The 20871-nt window shown below is 36.2% G+C and overlaps 1 protein-coding gene across 16 annotated transcripts in view; it reads left to right on the plus strand.

The window, feature by feature from the left end:
- Window positions 1-20871, plus strand: part of ZBTB20 (zinc finger and BTB domain containing 20) — a 635906-nt gene that overhangs the window by 263932 nt on the left and 351103 nt on the right. The window contains exons 5-6 of one of the 16 annotated variants that reach the window (XM_070750022.1): window positions 11167-11223; window positions 11673-11744. The exons of the other annotated variants lie outside the window; for them this stretch is intronic. The gene's annotated coding sequence lies outside the window, so the exon portion shown is untranslated. The remainder of the gene's footprint in view (window positions 1-11166; window positions 11224-11672; window positions 11745-20871) is intronic. 16 annotated transcript variants of the gene reach the window in all.

Consider the following 20871-nt stretch of genomic DNA (forward strand, 5'->3'; position numbering starts at 1 on the left):
GAATGGTGTGTAAAAGAACCTCAGGTTCTTGCTAAGATGGAAATAAATCATTTATAATTTGAAAGCAATATTGCTAAAGTCTAAGGGAGAAATATTAAAAACAGATGTTTTCTTTCAATTAGAAAACAAAAATAGGTCAACTTTGACTGAAATGCATGTTAGGCTGCCTGGCAATTTTTTTCCAGGGCAAATGAGCGCTGTCCAAGTTGTTCAGGTAGACTTTAAGGTAAAGGTTTCTCCTGTCCAGTTGTGTCTTGCTCTAGGGGGCATTTCTTAGCCGAAGTAGCCACTAATGTCCGAAGATACTTCTGTGGTCATTTGGCTAGCATGACTATACGACGAGACTCAGTCTGTACTTGGTGATAATTCTATTATCTATTTCTTTTGTAGAGATTTACAGAATTATAGAAGATAGAAGTTTGGAATTCAATTTATTCTTGCAAATGATAATAAAAATAGTATTTCTAGTATTAGACAACATTTTTTTTATCTGTATATGGGTGACTGTATATTTGCTATGTTCTCAGTGATCTGTTTCCTTTCTCCTATAATTCCTCATAGATTCACTGGTATGTTGTCTAATTGTTTCAGAAGACAGAACGTATATGATACAAGTCAGATTGGAAAGTCAGTGGAATATCATTCTTTCATAACTTGCCATGTGGAGCTGTTATGAATTCTGCAAAACAGAGACAGTTCCAAACATATCAAATTACAGCTGCCCAGTTATAGAATTTCCAGTTCTGACAGTTTATAATTTATTTCTGTCTTTGGAATCTTGGTGCTCTTTATTCTTGGTATCATTCCATGCTATATACAATTGTTCCATGTTTCAATTTAGAATGCATAATTTAATTGGATGAGCTTTGCACCCCTAGCTATGTGAACTTCTCATAGTACCACTGACATGGAAAATTTGACTGTCATTTCCTGGATGATCATCATGTTCAATTCAGTCATATTTACATTAAAACTAAATATAGTTCTCTGGACCTCTAAGATATTTTAGTTCCATGAATGGCCTTTTGCAGAAGAGAACAAGTATTAAAAAACAGCTAGCTTTATTCTTAGTGCACTGCAACATCAGAATCCAGAAAAGTTTTTTTATAATCATGTCCTGGGTGCATTGAAAAATGAGGCTAAACAACTGTATGATGACTTGATCTTTAATCTTAGAACTTTGCTTCCCCAAAAGGTAATTTGTTAGATTTAAATCACCTACCCCAGTTTTGTTGCGAATCATTCAAGTTAATCAGTGTGTGTGTGTGTGTCTGTTAAATTTGGAACCATATGAAGACTTAATTTGCTTTATGTAAAATTCTTAAATAGAAATAACACATGGAAAAACTTTTATAATTGGGTCAATGATCGGGAAAAAAATAGATGTACGTAAGGCTGATATAAAAAAGGAAAGAAAATACAATAACAATTCAAATATAGATAAATATCACTTTATTTATTTGTTGACAAATTCTTTTCTACTGAGCTATTATTGTTGTTTCTATATAAGTATAGATATGTATATATGTACAATTTATATATATATATGTATATAATCTCGCTGATACGATTATCCGTGAATTTACAATAAGATAAGCTGCAAAGAGGCAGCAGGGGTAGGGGATAGGACGGAATTATATATATATAACTCAATAAAATTTATTTTTTAAAAAAGAAATAAGAATGCTCATGTTATGAAAGATTCTGTGCAATGCTGTAGAAAGACCATGTTTGCTAGTGAATTAGTTGACTAATGAGAAAAGAGACCTCATCCCTAAACCTTTTGATGTAGATGTCTCTAGTTTAGTATAAGCTAGTCACCCTTCATGACAATATCATGCCTGTCAGCGTGATATGATTTTTTAAAAACAATGGTCTATTGTAATCAAGAATTTACACAATTTCATTCCACACAAGTCTATTTTGCCTCTTTATGTAGTCGCAAAACACTTCAAGTACTCACAGCACTCTAAACTCTTGAAAAGATTTATAGAATTCACACTTAAACACACACACATATACACACACTCAGGAGATTTGCCATTTGGACAGTCCTTTATACCATTTTGAACTTCATCTGTTGATATTTCTGTTTCAAATGGAACTGTTTGTTCTCTGTGCTGTGGAGTTTTTACTTTTTCCAAAAAGCTATGCATTCTAAACTATTACATTCTGTCACTGTGGAAATTCCTAAGGGTGCAAAACTTGGTTGTTGATGTTGACAAATGTTTCTCTTACTGTTTTCTTTTAATTAATTTATTCTGTACAGTTGGGGTATAATGGTTGGGGCATTAGTGGGATAGCATATTTTGAAAGCATACAGTTGGCTATCCTTCCACATTTAAAAAAAAATGGGCACATGAAAAAGCTGCTAGTGCCTAGAGATATGAAAATGTTGCCAAGATGCAACATGAATATCTTCAGCTTTAGCCTTTGTTTCTTGGGAAGTGTCAATGATCAGTTGTTGAAGAGATTTTAGCATCTTTTCCAGGATGATCTGTCGAGAGGGCTGCTTTCGTTTCCGTCATTTAGGTAATGGCCTTCCTCTTATATTTGGTATAAGTTATCTGGGGGAGGGACCTCCACTCACTTATTTCATGTTTAGTTTCACTAATAAATTAAGAAGACATTTCCTTTTTATAAATTTTCAGAAAAAATATGGAAGCTCACATTGTGTTTTGTATAGAATGTTTAATAGGATAGTAGAATAATATTTTAACCTGATTGTTACGATCAGTTCAGGGTGCTACTTCTAGAACAATATAAAAAATAGAGTTGCATCTTTATATATTTGAAATCAACTATATATCTTTCCAGTCTTAATTGTTTAAAGGAAAATCATATTATTAGATATTATTAGATTATAATTCTTCAGTGTTTCATTTACATACATTAACTAATACTCAAAAATTATGCCGAACTCAGGAGAACTTCTAAGTAATTGGCCAAAGTTTGCAAAATCTTATTCAGTATATGCTTAATTGGATATTATTTAGATATATCCAGGTGTTCTGAATAAATAAACAGATATTACATTTAATATCAATGGACACTGCATGATATTTGGAAAAGATGAAATCATTTAAATAAATATGTAGTTGAAATATGACAGTATATTGATACAGTCATAAATTAAAAGTCTTGTAAAAATATTACAAATTATTTCTGATGTCTTGACCCCATGAAATAGGCATTCATTATTGTTTGTGAATTGTATTTGTTGTCTGGGTTTGGTTTGGTTTTAGCTTAAAATAATAAAGAGTGTGATATTTCTTCACATGTATATTGTATGGACAGTAATTTTTTGACACTCTTTTTATTCATATGCAATGCCACTAACAAATTCATAAATAAATAAATAAATAAAGAAAGAAAGAAAGAAAGAAATGCATACATACATACATACATACATACATAAAATTAAAATTAGTTAACTATAACATGTTTTCAATTTTATTATTTTACATTTATAGTTTTTGCCATATATGTTGATTAAAAATAGTAAATATATTTTGTAGCAATGTTTATAGGTCCTATCAAGCATAAAATTAATAATATTTTATATAAATATGAAAGATCTAAAAAGTGATTTAAAGAATGAATTAAATTATAATATGAAAGTTATTTAATATTTTAAAACATTAGTTTGTAGAAAACAAATGGTCTGTAATTGAAATAATTCTATGCACATATATTTTACACACCCTCAGATAAAACTTGATATATAGATTTGAAAATTGGAAAATATTATTGTTTCTTGCCAACCTTATAATACTATTTGCATCATTAAATGCAGAAGTTTCTAAGAAAAAAGAGCTAGATAACTATATGTTTTAGTAAAAACCATGATTCTTTATGAGAACATGAAATGACCATTCTGTAGATTATAGGAATCTTGAAAACTGTGCATTTTATTCATAGTTTCTTTATTATTTAGGTTAAAGATTTCTCTGAGGTTGTAGATTTAAAAAAAAATTCAGCTAAGATAATCAGTTGTATTTTGGCATGGTATATAATTAACTCATTAGTTAGAGTCATCTAACTAGAAGAATTAGAAACTGTATTCTCAATAAAATTTAAGGTCAAATCACAACGTCTTTTCAATCATTAAGAACCATTGACAGCAGTAATTTATATACAGTATTTTAATGTTTATATTATTAGGCTAGTAAATAATGCCTCAATGTATTGTGTATTGTTACAACAGTTAATGATAATTTTTGCCGAGAGAACAATTAGATTTCTGCTGAGAGATTTTGTCTGCATTAAAAGCCTAGTTTGAGATGAGATCTTACATGGAAATGCAACCCTAACACTTTTTTTTTTTAAAAAAAGAATTACTATTGCAAACTGGCTATGAGAAAAAGCTGCCAGCTTCTTTGGCATAGCCCCGCTAATAGTTTTGTATAGAGGTAGTATTAGAGGCTATGTGCCAGTACTTCTAGCATTGTGACAATGAGGATTAGCCAGAGTAAATCTGCGATATAATTCTTAAGAATTAGCAGCTGTTGCTTTGCACCAATCCATGATTACATCATAAGGGAATGATATAGTGAACAGTTCTAAATCCCATGTTACATATGATGCTGGCGAGTTTGTATCATACAAGTACTCCATTGCTTAGCTAAAAATAGTTTTGTTACTGTTATTTGTATGTTTTTGTGAGTGTGTGCATGCTGTATGCATTATCTGTATGCACAACATTAATTAGTCATATCCATCTTTCAACATTTTTATTATCCTTCTGTTGCTGGTCTTAGAAAAATAGCTAAGAGCAGTACAATGTGTGTTTATATATACGTGTGTGTATATTTGTAAGTGTGTGTGTGTGTATATATATATATATTGTCTGTGTGTATGAGAAACAGATGCACTGTAGGCAGATAAAGTAGATAAATATAGTTTCAAATAGAAGCATAAGTGTATAAATATAGACACTATATGGAATGAAGACAGGCAGATCAGCACAGTTTCATTATTGCTTGTATACTGTATAATAAAAGAGCAGATGACATTAAAGTGACTGATTGAATGACACTGTCAGATTGCTGAAGACATAGTGTAAGGTAAGAAAATAACCTATCCAGCAGTTTGAAGAGCAATTACTCAGGAAGATTTAGTCTCCCTCATTATTTTGTTAATATAGTACTGCTTCCTGGATTTTATTTTTGCAATCAGAAGCTAGAAACAGAGCATGAATAATTCTTCTGTCCTAAAATAAATTGCTAAATTAGTTAAATAATAATAGCAATTCTGGTTTTGTAACTTGCTGGAGACTCCTCTGCTCCATTTCTTTAATTTTGGTAGGCTTCATCTGTTGTGACTGAAATTACTTGGCTTCTATTGCTGATACAGAAACTTATCGTATTGAGTTTGTGTGGCAATTGATGAAGATGATAAAGCAGAAAATTCTTCATAGTTTAAGAGATAGTTGGCTCTTTATGGTGTACGTTATCAGTGCTATTATTACTCTTCATATTTTGATCTTCTCTGTTCCAAGAACTCTTTAGAATACATAGCTAGGCCTTAGCCATATATTGACTATAGGTTATTAATGGAACTGAACACAGATGATGCTAAAGTTCTTCCTAAAATAAAATGCTGCCTTCTTCACATTACTTTTTACTTTCTTCCTTTTTTCCCTAGACAACAGTAGGTTGTCATTCTTTGTAATCAAAGTGATGCTTTTAGCAAATGCATTATCCATTTCTACTGGAATTACATAAGCAACAAGAACTATATGGATCTGAATATTTAAGTCCTTTCTTGATGTAGGCTTAAATGTTTTTAAAGAATATACAACATATTTCAAAGTATTTCTGAGACATTTGGACCTGTGACTCATTCCCAACTGAATTTCTGTATCAAAAGAACTCAATCTGTATAGTCTGGAGGACAGAAAAGAAAGGGGAGGGGCATGATTGAAATGTTTAAATATGTTAAAGGGTTAAATAAGGTTCAGGTGGGAAGTGTTTTTAATAGGAAAGGGAACAAAAGAACAAGGGACACAATCTGAGGTTAGTTGGGGCAAAGATCAGAAGCAACGTGAGAAAATATTTTATTGAAAGAGTAGTAGATGCTTGCAACAAACTTCCAGAAGATGTGGTTGGTAAATCCACAGTAACTGAATTTAAACATGCCTGGGACAAACATATATCCATCCTAAAATAAAGAACAGGAATTAGTATAAGGGCAGACTAGATGGACCACGACGTCTTTTTCTGCCTTTTCTGCTTCTATGTTTCTATTCAAAAGGGAGCTTAATTTGAAATTTGGATTGAGAACCTAGTTTACTGTAAAAACCAAAATAATCGCTCCCATGTCTGAGATTCATCTTTGCTCAAGAATACACATTATTGTGTCCAGAAGTCTCATTGATGTTATGGCAGGTTTAGATATTTTTTCCCTATAAAAATGAGTATTCAGAACAAATCATTGGATTTAGGGGGAAAAAACCATTACATATGTTTGTGAACATACAATATATATGGGTGTACCATATTTTTATTCTTCACATTAAAAAAAAAATATTGACTTTTTAAATATTGCAAATACATAACTCAAAAGTATTTTAATATTGGGATGAAACTACATATGCTGCCCATTTTTTAATTTAGGTTTTTAAAAAAAAAATATCCCTGTGTATTATAATAGATTTCAAGATGATGAAACTTTGGATATTCATTTGACAGCAACTATTACGAAATTTACATGATAAGTTATGAAATTAACAGCCAACATATATATATTGGATACATGCTATCTGTTTCCTTGTTTTTTTTTTGTTTTTTTGTAAACTTGTTATTTCCTGCATTTTCACACCTGTAACTAAAGGCAGTTATGAATGTAAATGACAAGTTACATATTCAGATGATTTATAAACATTGTACTTAGCAGAAATTAGCACATATTTTATGTACTTGTAAATGAAAACTTTTATAATTTTGGTTCATTTTGCATATAGATCAGTTGTTTTTGTTTCAAAATATTTCTATATATTAGGAAATTCCAAATGCAAGAACCATGAACTTCCTTTTCCCATTCCTTTTTGAAACCCTGTATTTAGCAGATCAGTGTTTTCTTTTATAAATACAATATGCTATTTTCTTAAAAGTGTTAACTGCAGTTGAAAAATCTTTTGTTTCTTGAATGAAATCCTGATTGAAAAAGGAAGAAAGTGAAATATGAGTTTTACAAATTGTAGATGTAAAAATAGTGATTGAATGTGAATATTTCCCTTTCTTTGCAATGTGATTTTTTTTCAGCTTAATTTTGGTGATTGTAATCAATTAATTTTGGTAACTTGATCATGAGAAACCTTGAGATAAAGGCATGCATTTAGTGATAAAAAAATTCCAATGGAATACCTGCTTCATTACTATTTTGAATTGTTGAATTAACTTTGCTTTATAAAATTCTCTATTTTATTCCATTTGAAATCAATATGAAATAGTATTTTGAGTAAAGTGACGGCAATAATCCTAGGTACATATTTGAGTATAGCACTCCAAATGTATGTAAATCTGTAAAAATAATTTTCTGCTCTAGAAGCCAGAAGGTTTCTTAATAGGTAAGACAATGCATACTTCTTAAAACAAATTTGCTAAATTTGAAGCAATTATATGCTTTTCTTCTACCTGGCATCCTAGATCCTTCATAAACCAGTTTGAACCTGGCTTTTGATTTTCTTTTTGTCAAAATGACCAAGAGAGAACAGGACACCATTGTAGGTCCAAACTTCTAGGAAAATGGCTCACGTCCCATAGGGGGGGCAATTTGATTTTTAATTGGGACAATTGGAACCTTGTTTAAACCAAATTAATGTCCGTTTATGCTTCCTGTGAGTAGGAGCTCGCTTTTTGAATAGCAAGAATTATATGTCATGGGAAGCGGGGGGAACATCAGGATTTTAAAGATGCTTAGGTAGGGCATGGCCAAAAAATGGTTGGAAACTACTGTTCTAGGAGAAGTTAAAGAAATGAGACTCTACCTTTGTCCTCCTTAAGTTGCCACACTTATTCTCATTCTGTGCAAAGAAAAATTAGACTGGTGGTAACTGATTCTCAACCTCATTTGAAAGTGTGTGTTTGTATGTGTGTGGGTGTGTTAAATTATTGTATTTGAAAACATTTTCTGTTAAAAATTGTCTGATATGCTACTGAAAGATGCTATTATGGAGGTTTTTTAAAAAAAAAAATGGTTAAGACTGTTATTCAGAGTCTTTGAACCATGGTGATTCACAAGCAGATAGAAAATAGAAAGAGTACAGAAAAGACCATCAAAGATGATTAGGGGACTGGAGGCTCAAACATATAAACAGTGCTTGCTGAAATTGGGTTTGTCTAGTTCATTGATGGCAAACATATGGCACGGGTGCCACAGGTGGCACGTGGAGCCATATCTGCTGGTACGCCCTACCTCAGCTTTTACATGCATGCTGTGCAGGGCAGCTGATTTTTGGCCCCCACAGAGGCTCTGGGAGGGCCCAGGGGGATGGAGGAGCACGTTTTTACCCTCCCCCAGTTCCAGGGAAGTCTTTGGATCCTGGGGGGGGGGTTGAAACACGAGCCTACTGGGCCCAGAAGAAATTGAGAAACAGGCTATTTCTGGGCTTCAGAGGGCCTCCGGGGGAGCTATTTTCACCCTCCCCAGGCAGTGAATTATGGGTGTGGGCACTTGCGCATGTGCAATAGCTCACGCCCACGCTCTTTCGGCACCCAAGGAAAATAAGGTTCGCCATCACTGGTTTAGTGTAATGAAAAGAAGCCTTAAGGGTGACCTGATAGCAGTGTTCCAATATCTTGGGTTGGCACAAAGAATAGGGAGTCAAGTTGTTCTCCTAAAGCACCTGAGGGAAGGACAAGAAGCAAGGGAAGAAAGCTAATAAAGGACAGAAGCAACCTAGAACTAAGGAGAAATTTCCTGATAGAACAAGTAATCAGTGGAACAACTTGCCTCCAGAAGCTGTGAATGCTCCAACACTGGAAGATTTAAAGAAGAGCTTGAACAACCATTTGTCTGAAAGAGTATAGGACTTTGTGACTGAGCAGAGGGTTGGACTAGAAGATCTTCAAGGTCCCTTCTAACTTTGTCATTCTGATCCTATCCTGTCCTGTGCAGTCTGGTCCGATCCGATCCTATCCTATCCTACCCTACCCTACCCTACACTACACTACACTACACTACACTATACTACACTACTCTACATTACAGTACACTATACTACACTAGGAATGCAGCAACAATAATAACAAAAATTCAATTTAAACCATCCAGTTTTAGATAAACTCTGGCACAAAGCCAGAAAAATTATGGCTCATCCCTCAAAGTAATGTGACCTCATGGGAATTAGCATTTTAGATGCTAATCATGGAGCTCATATATAAGTTATTTAGTGATTCTTTACCCTTTCAGATCAAGCTGATTAATTGTCCAAGTTGTTCAGAATAAAAGGTGTAATGAAGTATTTTTCCAACTTTTGGATTTTGGCTTAAATTAATGATGTCACATATTTTTAATGTTTACAGCTATTTTACTAGTTAGAAATAAACAGATATGTAAGACTGTCATTAATAATATAAGCTGTTTTTAATAAGCTGTCCAAAAGAACAAGACTTGGAAAACCACCAGTAGTGTACAGTTATTTCCCAATGACTATTAACTAGGATGAAGATAAATTAATAATAATTAAGAAGTGGTTTAGTTTAAAGAAACCTATTATGACATTTGACAGAAGGTATACACTTGGTGGGAAACAAAGAAAAAGAGTTAAGTGTGTTGTTATATTACTTTGAATATTTGAATTTAGTAGTTAAACTGTATTAGATGGTGACTATCTACAATATAAATGTAAACTCTTCCTTCTCTTAAAAATTTCTATATATACAGTATCTATATAAACTCTTATATAGCTTTATATTCACTATGTTAAAATTGATATTTTCATATACAGTACCTTATAGACGATGTTAAATAATAAAATGACTCCTTCTTTTCTTTCCTTTTTATTGCAATGATGACTTCCACTTTGAGCGGAGCGACTGTAGCTACACTAAATGTTGTATGTCATGTTTGTTATGTTTGTTTTTGAAAAAATAATAAAATATTTTTTTAAATAAATAAATAAATAAATAAATAAATAAATAAATAAACCTATAGAAGCTTACAGTGAGATGTAGTTACATCTCATATAACCCAACTGAATATTTGCTCCAGCAAGATAGTAAGACTTATTGCAAAATTGGCCATAAAATGTAACTACCTTTCCTAAACGTCAGTTATATATAGACTTCCATCAGAGTAATTTCAATTGTTTATTAATAGGATTTATGTAATTCACATGCCATGTCTTCTGTCTAATCCAGACTATGGCATTTGTAACACAGTGATCCTTTTCCTAATGTTTTGGGATTTTAAAATAAATTTAAAATAATTTAAACAAAGTATTACCATAACTGTGCCTTAGTTCCGCATACGGCCATTAAGAGTGGAGCCATGGCAGCACTTAAAACATTAGTCGGATCTATGGAATACGATTAAACAACTTTCATAAAAAAGAATCTTAAAAAAGCTAAAAATGTGACAGAAAAAATTATTTTTCAATATCATTTTTTTCTTTTAAAATCGGTGCTTATTGGGCATTTTGATTTTTAAAGAGCTCTATCATTTTTGTTGATAATATTGCAATCCTAAATCATTTTATCCACAAATAAATCTCAATGAAAATGTTTTCCTTAATGATAATACAAACTCCATATATTGCAAATATAATTTCAAATTGTTGTATTACTATTCTTTTTATGATGTTTACCACCTATATTACACTATGGAAATAGCATTCTTCTTTCCTTATTGTTTGTCGGTTTGTTTGTTTTCCGTTTCTTTCTTCTGTTTCATTTTGTCCTTTTTTTTCTTGTTCTTATTTTGTTTTTGTCTTTTTTTAATCTATATAACCAATAAAAATTATTTTTTAAAAATGTTTTCCTTTCTGGTAGTAACAGTTACATAAAGACAGTTGTGTACTTTATTTCTCTACCTTAATATGTACTCTCTACTTTCACAGCGTGGGGGGTAATATTTTTTTTGTTTATTTTGAGCTTTTATTAGTACCTTATTTGTATAGCATTTGTAACTTTATTTTATTTTATTTTTCCTTTTGAATCGTAGACTAAACTTGCTATGAAACAATACTGTTTGCTAACTAAAACAAATGGTTTAAATAAGGTAAGACTTCACAAATCTGCCCATGATTTTCATCACCTTAATTTATTTATTTATTTATTTATTTATTACTTAGATTTGTATGCCGCCCCTCTGCATAGTCTGCACTTAAAAAAAAAATCTATTCATTTTAAATAGAATAATAGAGCTAGGATAAGAAAAGATACAGTTGCTTTAGAGTGTGGCAAAAGGTGCTGTCTTCACATTTCTCCCACTTTAAAGCATCTTTTTAAATTTAATTTTAAAGCATTACGCAGTCCTAAAGAAAATTCAAATAATGCAAGTAGAGATTATAATGTTTCACATAATATAAATTATTATGTTTTATTATATAAATATATTATTGTATGTTTCTTCAAATGCCAACAACTATTTTCATACTGTTTGAGCAACCAACTCTTACATCTTTAAAAATTATTAAGGAACATATGACTTTATAATTTCTTTCCCAGACAGATGAATAAGTGAAACAGGGGCTTCATAGCCAACCTGTGTTCTGATATTGATGACCAAGAGTTTTGGAGGTATGAGATAACTGTTTACCAATATAATAGTTTTATTAGGAATATAGCTAAAATACATAATTGGGTGCAAACATTAATTCCTACACAGATAATAGTTCCTTCTGAATATTGATTTTCTTCTAGTTAAATTTTTATCATGTTTGTGGGTCCATAGCTTGTTAGTATCTTAAAGACATTTCATGTATCTTTGTCTTTTGATTTTACCTTGATAGTTATACATTTGTATATTAGATAAGTTAATGTATTGTTTATAATTTACTTTAATTATATTGTATTGTCCTGTTTCTGTTGTAAATTAAGATTTATTTCATAATATAATATTTCATACTTTTAGAAATACTCTTAGAAATAATTTTACTTTTGAGGGTTAAAATGAGTATATAATTTTATTCCATAATAAATAAATAATAATAATAATAATAATAATTCCATAATAAATAAATAAACCAAAGTCCTATTAGTTAAAATTAAGGGAAAGGAGGGAAAAGATAATGTTCAAGATATTTCTTTGTAATTTATGTCTAGAATAAGAACTATTAAGAACCAGAAGTCCCTGATGTAGTTTAAGTAAAGTTCATATAAGCCATATTGTGCACATTGTAATGTACATTGTATTGATTTATTTTGTAAACAGGCTTGGATAATTAATTAAAAAGATAATTTAAAAATCCAAGTAACATAATATTATTAGTTTTGCTTTTTACAAAAAGACATCTAGGACAATGAGTTGTTCATGACTGATTACTTACATTGCTAAATTAAAGATTAAATTCAAAATCAGATTAAAGGACATGTTACAACTAAGCAAAAATCTAAGTGAAGAAACATTGAGGTGACATCAGAAAGTGAAATATAGAATTTTATATTTGGACCTTTTTGAACCACTTTTATATGTACATTTGTAAGATTATTCCTTGGATAACATTTTTAAATATGGTGAATACAGTGATCCCCCGCTCGTTGTGAGGGTTCTGTTCCAGGACCCCCCGCAACGAGCGGGTTTTCGCGAAGTAGCGCTGCGGAAGTAAAAACACCATCTGCGCATGTGCAGATGGTGTTTTAAACTTCCGCAGCGCTAGCGAGGAGCCGAAGATTGGGGGGCGGCGCGGCGAGCCCCCCAATCTTCGGCTCCTCAGTGGCGAGCGAGCAAAGCCAAGCCGGCAGCAATGTCGCCGCCGCTGCAGCCAACGTGCGCTACGATCTTCCGGGCCAGCCAGGCTCAGCGGATCAAGCCCGGCTCCTCTCGGCCCAGCATCCCGGGCCAAGCGGCTGCCTTCCATGACTGAGCCTGGCTGGCCCGGAAGATCGTAGCGCGCGTTGGCTGCAGCGGCGGCGACATTGCTGCTGGCTTGGCTTCGCTCGCTCGCTCGCCACACCGCCCCCCAATCTTCGGCTCCTCAGCGGCGAGCGAGCGAAGCCAAGCCGGCAGGCTGCAGCCAACGCGCGCTACGATCTTCCGGGCCAGCCAGGCTCAGCGGATCAAGCCCAGCTCCTCTCGGCCCAGCATCCCGGGCCAAGCGGCTGCCTTCCGTGACTGAGCCTGGCTGGCCCGGAAGATCGTAGCGCACGTTGGCTGCAGCGGCGGCGACATTGCTGCCGGCTTGGCTTCGCTCGCTCGCTCGCCGCACCGTCCCCCAATCTTCGGCTCCTCAGCGGCGAGCGAGCGAAGCCAAGCCGGCAGGCTGCAGCCAACGCGCGCTACGATCTTCCGGGCCAGCCAGGCTCAGCGGATCAAGCCCAGCTCCTCTCGGCCCAGCATCCCGGGCCAAGCGGCTGCCTTCCGTGACTGAGCCTGGCTGGCCCGGAAGATCATAGCACGCGTTGGCTGCAGCGGCGGCGACATTGCTGCCGGCTTGGCTTTGCTCGCCGCTGCAGCCAACACGCGCTACGATCTTCCGGGCCAGCCAGGCTCAGTCACAGAAGGCAGCTGCTTGGCCCGGGATGCTGGGCCGAAAGGAGCCGGGCTTGAAGATCGCAGCGCGCGTTGGCTGCGGTGGCGAGGGCTTGCGATGGAGGGTGGAGGAAGCGGCCATGGGAGGGCGAGCTGCCTCAGGGAGGAGGATCGGGCGGGACCATGTGGGGGCTGGAATTTCTCCGCCAGGGTGAAGGGCGGGCGAGCGACGAAGGGCGGGCGAGCGGGTGCTGGGGAGGGCTTCTCGCCCTCCCGCCAGCAAGAGGGGGAGCGAGCGGCGTGGGCAGGCGAAGGGCGGGCGAGCGGCAGCGAGGAGTTTGCGTGGGCGGTGGGGAAACTCCTCGCTGATGCCAGCAAGAGGGAGAAGACCCAGGGAAGCCGCCCAGCAGCTGATCTCCCGGTTGCCATCTACGCATGCGTGCCCATAGAAAAAAAGGGCACGCATGCGTAGATGGTATTTTGACTTCCGGGTTGAAAAATCGCAAATTACCCTGTTCGCAATGGTCGGGGACGCAATAACCGGGGGATCACTGTATGTGTTTCTTACCATTTTTGATTATTTATCTTAAATAAATATTAAGATATTTCATTTAAATATATATTTTACCTGGGAATCTATCCAGTGTTCAAATACTAAACTCATAATAGACTCAAGGATCAGGAAGTACTTGAAGTGCTACTATATGTATGATTAATATTATAATCTAATTATATAAACCATGTTGAAATGTATTAATTTTTTAAAGGTTCATTAAGCTGAATTTAGATCAAATACACCACAGCTCTCATGCTTATCTTCAATGGTACTTTACAGAAGTGATGTATTTAAACCAGCCACTTAAATAAATTGGATGATATATAAGTATTATATTAATTAGAAAAAATATAATCCAAATAAACTAATTATAGGATGGATTAAATCCTTCCTTCCTTCCTTCCTTCCTTCCTTCCTTCCTTCCTTCCTTCCTTCCTTCCTTCCTTCCTTCCTTCCTTCCTGAATTTTTGTGTTCCTTTGCATTAATTATAGATCTATATAAAACATATACTGTATTTTATGACTTTTATACAATTATAGTTTTTACTTAATTTACAAATCCATCTTTATCCCTTCTGCATTTTTTCTCTTATTATAATTCTCATACAAAGCAGCATGTTCTAAAAGTTTGTTCTATATTTCTTTCAATTTTATATCTTCATGATCTAATTCTGAATAAGTCCAGTTGTTTGATGTTAATGTGATGTCCTTATGTTCATCTTATATATCGTTATCAGTACTTTTACTGGTCACAATGTTTCCTGTTTGGCAACCAAATGGTTTTACATTTGCTTTGAGAAAAATATAGCTTATTATTGTTGATTGGAATAATTGAACTCTAATTAGATGTCAGTGTGGAAGAAGTTCAGAAATATGAATGCCGTTTCAAATTTCTGCAAAAGGTAGTGAATTATTGGAGTAATTATATTCATTCATAATATAATGATAAATTATTAGCCAGGTGTACATGTTTGTGAATGAAAACAATTCAACACTTCATCTATACAATTTCAAATAATACAATTCAGGGAACTCTTGAATTAATAGATTTAAGGTAGGAATCTTGTTTGAGCTAGTCTTAGTTGCACTGTCTAGAAATTACAAAAATAAGTTTGAAACAACTCAAAATAGCTCTGTAAAAATGCTGTTTTTATTAAGTATTGCTAGAAGATAGCAAATGTCATCATCATAAAAGCATTTTAAGCATCTTTGTAGCAGCTATAGGATAGTATTTAATGAATAATTTGTATCAAATTATTTATTTAATGCTGTTACAATGTTATTTTACTCATGCAATATTAACAAGTGGATGACAGCCTCCTTGAGCTATGAATGCTCTGGAATCAGAATTTGCTTCCTATGGGAAATGACATAAGCATAAACAGTCAATTTCTTCCAAAACATTTCAGCTGATCATTGTTTCTGATTTTTTTCCCATGGAAGCAGTTTTTAACTCCTACTATGAATTAAGCAATCACAATGTATTTGATAGACATTACTTTTATAGTAAATGCATTCTTAATGAAAACGAAAACTTAACACAGTATATTATACTGTTTCACTGATTTTATGAAAACTAGTAAATGAATAAGTTTCTATTTCTTTTTTTTTATGTTTTCAGTTATTCTTGGTGATTTAAATAAATGTCTCCTTGGATTTTTAAAAATACTTTTATCCTATGTTAAACTAAAATGTATTGCCATTTAGGTTTTTCTGTCTCACAATCCAATTCATTCAATAGAGAGTGATTTCTTTTCCAAAGTGTTTAGCTTATATGTTTATACATTTTGGAGCATGTTGAAAATTTCTGAATGTTGTATTTTACCTACAGTAACAATACTGTATATAAATATTTTATATTTAAGCGACTGATTAGGTCTCACAGAGTTGGCCTTCTCTGGGTCCCGTTGCTAAACAATGTCGTCTGGAGGGTCCCAGGGGAAGAGCCTTCTCTGTGGTGGCCCCGACTCTCTGGAACCAGCTCCCCCCGGAGATTAGAACTGCCCCCACCCTCCTTGCCTTCCGTAAACTTCTTAAAACTCACCTCTGCTATCAGGCATGGGGGAATTGAGGCATTCCCCCCTCCCCTGGGCCTATACAATTTATGTATGGTATATCTGTGTGTATGTCTGGTTTAATAATGGGGTCTTTTAATGTTTTTTAAATTTATTAGATTTGTTGTGAATTGTTCTATTGTATGTTGTGAGCCGCCCCGAGTCTACGGAGAGGGGCGGCATACAAATCTAATAAATAAATAATAAATAAATTTAGGACTGTCAGGATTTGTGTTAAGGAGAGTGAGACATTAAGTCTACCTCTGTTACTGTCCTTATTCTTGACACACACAACTCATTATTTCCAATATATTGTTTCTGTGGTTGTTTGAATTTAAATTTGTATAATTATACAGGAACTACCTTAATCATCCTAATTTCAAAAGCTAAGCAAAATGCCTGTTAGCTGAAATATCACATGACCATACATTTCAGCTCTCCTATCCATCTTCCCAATCTTTGATCTTTTGCCTGTCCTGCAGTCCCCAGCTGACCTATGACATGTTCTTCATCTTGGTGTTGATTTTTCCCCTACACCAGGGATGTCAAACTCATGGCCTACGGGCCAGATGCCTCACACGCTGGCCAGACCCACCGCATTTTAGTGGAGGGGAAAACGTTGTGATAAGTCACGTGATGACAAAGTGACGCCATGAGTTTGATACTCCTTTCCTAAACTGACGGAGATAGGCAGTCGCAACAGACAACAGTGCAGCTAAAAAGCCAGAGATAAAAAAAGAAATTAGGTGGACATTGCAAAAAGACAGTATCTGCTTCAGCTGGACACAATTCATCAGCAGGAAGAAGCAGAAGATGATTGACAGTAAAGAGGGAGGTGTTGTAGGATGGCCAAAAGGGCAGACATGATGAGAGATGCAGATTGGGGGAGTTGAAGTGCACATGTAGTCATAAATGTGGGTGGTCTTCTATGGCCAAGTGGCTTCTCTGGTTGCGCTATTATAACTTCAAATGGCCACTGAATAATGGTTTTTAAGCAAAGACAGCATGTGCTTAATTTTTTTTTAATATATATAAACTTTGTCCAAGTAAGATAAGAGTCCCATGAGTCAACTGGCTTCATAAACAAATTCCATCTCTGTTCCAATGCATTGGTTGCCGATCAATTTCTGGTCACAATTCAAAGTGTTGGTTATGACCTATAAAGCCCTTCATGGCATCGGACCAGAATATCTCCAGGACCGCCTTCTGCCACACGAATCCCAGCGACCGGTTAGGTCTCACAGAGTTGGCCTTCTCCGGGTCCCGTCAACTAAACAATGTCGCTTGGCGGGACCCAGGAGAAGAGCCTTCTCTGTGGCGGCCTCGACCTTCTGGAACCAGCTCCCCCCAAATATCAGAGTTGCCCCCACCCTCCTTGCCTTTCGCAAGCTCCTTAAAACCCTCAAAATGGCAGGCATTCGTGCATTTCCTTAGTCCTGCTGTAGTTTTATCTTGGTTGGAGCTGGGCTTCTTATATAGTGGATTGTTGGACGATCAATAGTATGCTCGCAAAAGCAATAGTTGAATGACTAACAGAAGGAACTGAAGATATAGTAAGACTGTTAGAAAATTTACAGTAGATATATGAGAAACACATTAACCAAATTCATTGTATGGCTCCTTCACATAGAGCAGGAGAGGCTAACTTTTGTGCATAGCATAGATTCGCTTTCTAAGTGTCTGAGCCTCTGAGAAATTTTCTCATACTTTTCCCTGCAGAGCCTGTCATTAGCAGTCAAGTAAGGACAATTTTACCATTGTTTCCCACTGCTCTGTTTTTTTTTTATGCCAGTACATATATTTGTTATTCTTTATATTCCCTTTGAAGTTGGGAATCCAAAGGGAATCTAAAACTGAGCAGATGTTTTAGTGCTAAAGATGCAGAAATTCTACTTTAACTGAAATACAAGGTTGTACAAATGCTATTGAAGCTAAAATTCCATTTGTTAAATGTATTTATTATTTATTATTTATTTGCACTTACTATCCAGAAGAGATGATACCTCGTGTCACTAGCTCAGAAGGGAAAATTGATGAATTTATCCAAGTAAACAGCATTTCAACAGCTGCCTCTGGTGATTTCCCAAATGGTTTTTTGTTCCACTGCACTGCAGATTTCCCACCATACTTTCTTTTCTAGCTAGGAAAAATCATTTCTGAATCACATTGGTTTTGGAGAATGGATATACTGATGAATCTATTGGCTGGTCAACATACAATGAACCTTTAGAAGGAAGATTTAAAAAGCCGAAGATAGCATTTAATCTCCTTTCCCATGTATTTCTTTGTAAGAGGGTATACTGATGTAATTTATCTCTAAATTTATTTCTAAATTTCTATGCTGTCTTTCTATAATTTTCTTTACCCATCAAAACAGCTCATTGTGATGAACAAGTACAAAATATAACCCAAAACAACATTAATACAATTGAAACTGAATTATACATTGGAGTAAATTAACAATTAAACGGGTGGTGACAAAACATGCTTTTGCCAACTTTTTAAATATTAACAGGATATTCTTATGCAGGAAATAAGACTTTTTTTCTGTGTGTCAGAAGATTGAGTTTTGGGAAGTGATAAGATCTTCCAAAGAGCTTCAAAAATAAAGTATGGGAATTCTCTTGACGTAAACATAGGCAAGCTATACATAAAATTCATGTTTTGAAACCACATAATTCTGGTCTTATACCATATCCAACTCTTTCCAAACTTTGGATAAATTTATTTCAAAGTAATGTGGTAAACATTGTTTATTTACCAATACGTTTTGGTGTTTTAAGATGTTCTCCCAAACTCTCATACGTAATTCATCTTTGGACATATATGACATGTTCTAATATTTTCACTTACATTTGATTTATTTGAGTTTCAAATGTCTAAAGCCTTTATCAGAGACATCAACAGACCTCTGGGTATACTTCAAATTTTTTAAGGCATATATGGGTTTTACTGGTTTTCCACAAACTTTGTATATCCTGGGTTTAAAACAGTAGTACAGTAGAACCCCGACTTACGAGACTAATTGGTTCCGGAAGGAGGCTCGTAAGTCGGAACGCTCGTATGACGAAACATTGTTTCCCATAGGAAACAATGTAAAGTCAATTAATCCATGCAACAACAAAAAAACCCGCTGCCGCCGAACGCGGAAGTTAGCGTTCAGAGACAGCTGCGAAGCAGCGCGCGTGTTTTAAAACGTCACAGCCGGCCTGGGGGGGCTCGGGGGCTTCCCCCCGAGCCCCCCAGGCCGGCTGCCACGTTTTAAAACACGCGCGCTGCTTCGCAGCTGTCTGCTGAATCCGAACGCGGAAGTTAGCGTTCCGGATTCAGCAGAGAGCTGCGAAGCAGCGCGCGTGTTTTAAAACGTCACAGCCGGCCTGGGGGGCTCGGGGGCTTCCAGGCCGGCTGCCACGTTTTAAAACACGCGCGCTGCTTCGCAGCTGTCTGCTGAATCCGAACGCGTAAGTTAGCGTTCCGGATTCAGCAGAGAGCTGCGAAGCAGCGCGCGTGTTTTAAAAGGTTGCAGCCGGCCTGGGGGGCTCGGGGGCTTCCCCCCGAGCCCCCCAGGCTGGCTGCCACGTTTTAAAACACGCGCGCTGCTTCGCAGCTGTCTGCTGAATCCGAACGCGGAAGTTAGCGTTCCGGATTCAGCAGAGAGCTGCGAAGCGGCGCGCGTGTTTTAAAAGGTTGCAGCCGGCCTGGGGGGCTTGCCAGCACCCCCCCCGAGCCCCCCAGGCCGGCTGCAACCTTTTAAAACACGCGGGATACGAGCGCCAAGGAGCTGTCTCCTGAAGCCGAAAGCGGAAGTTAGTGTTCGGCTTCAGGAGACAGCTCCTTGGCGCTCGTATCCCGAATGCGAGCTCGGGAGGCGAACAAAAATGTCGCTCCCCTCCCAGCTCTTATCTCGAGTAGCTCGTAAGTAGAGCTGCTCGTATGTCGAGGTTCCACTGTAATGTTGTTTTTCAATGATCTGTAACTAGGCCAGCTCAGAGTAATAAGTTCCAACATAAAAAAGAATGCATTGACTCCCTATAATCTAATTTAAAATTACAGTTAAAGTAAAAAGTTAGTCTTATCCATTTTTTACAATATACATACCATATACTGTGTTATATTTATTTCTCTAATACACAGTATACATAATGCTTCCAGTTCCCACCCACTCTGCAAAAACAAGGCTGGGTAGTGATTTTGCCTGAGAAAGAAGGACTTGCCCAGGCATTTAGTCCATTTTCTAATCTGAAGGGGGATCACATCTTGTTGTGGTTAGCTCTGGCCCAGCTCCTGCCCCAAGGAATGTGCAGGTGGATGTAAGGGAGACATCCACATGCCGCAGGCCTGTTTTGCTCCCGATGGAATCTGCTGATGAAGCCTCCTCTGACCAAGGAAGCGTGAGTGACAGGGAAGAGGGGAGTTTGGCAGACAGTCCAGGAGGAGATCAATCATCTGTATCATCCTTGGATTCTGAACAAGAATTAATGACACATCCACACATGCGTAGAGTGATGCATAGGAGACAACAACTGAAGGATTATTACAAGAGAAAATGAGGCCACCTGTGGTTGGGTGGGGCTCCAGTAATTAGGGCTGCTGCTATAAATAGCAGCGTGTGGGTTTTGCCGTTGT

Source organism: Erythrolamprus reginae, chromosome 4 (genome assembly GCF_031021105.1).
Source record: "Erythrolamprus reginae isolate rEryReg1 chromosome 4, rEryReg1.hap1, whole genome shotgun sequence".
Classification (NCBI taxonomy): Eukaryota; Metazoa; Chordata; class Lepidosauria; order Squamata; family Dipsadidae; genus Erythrolamprus; species Erythrolamprus reginae.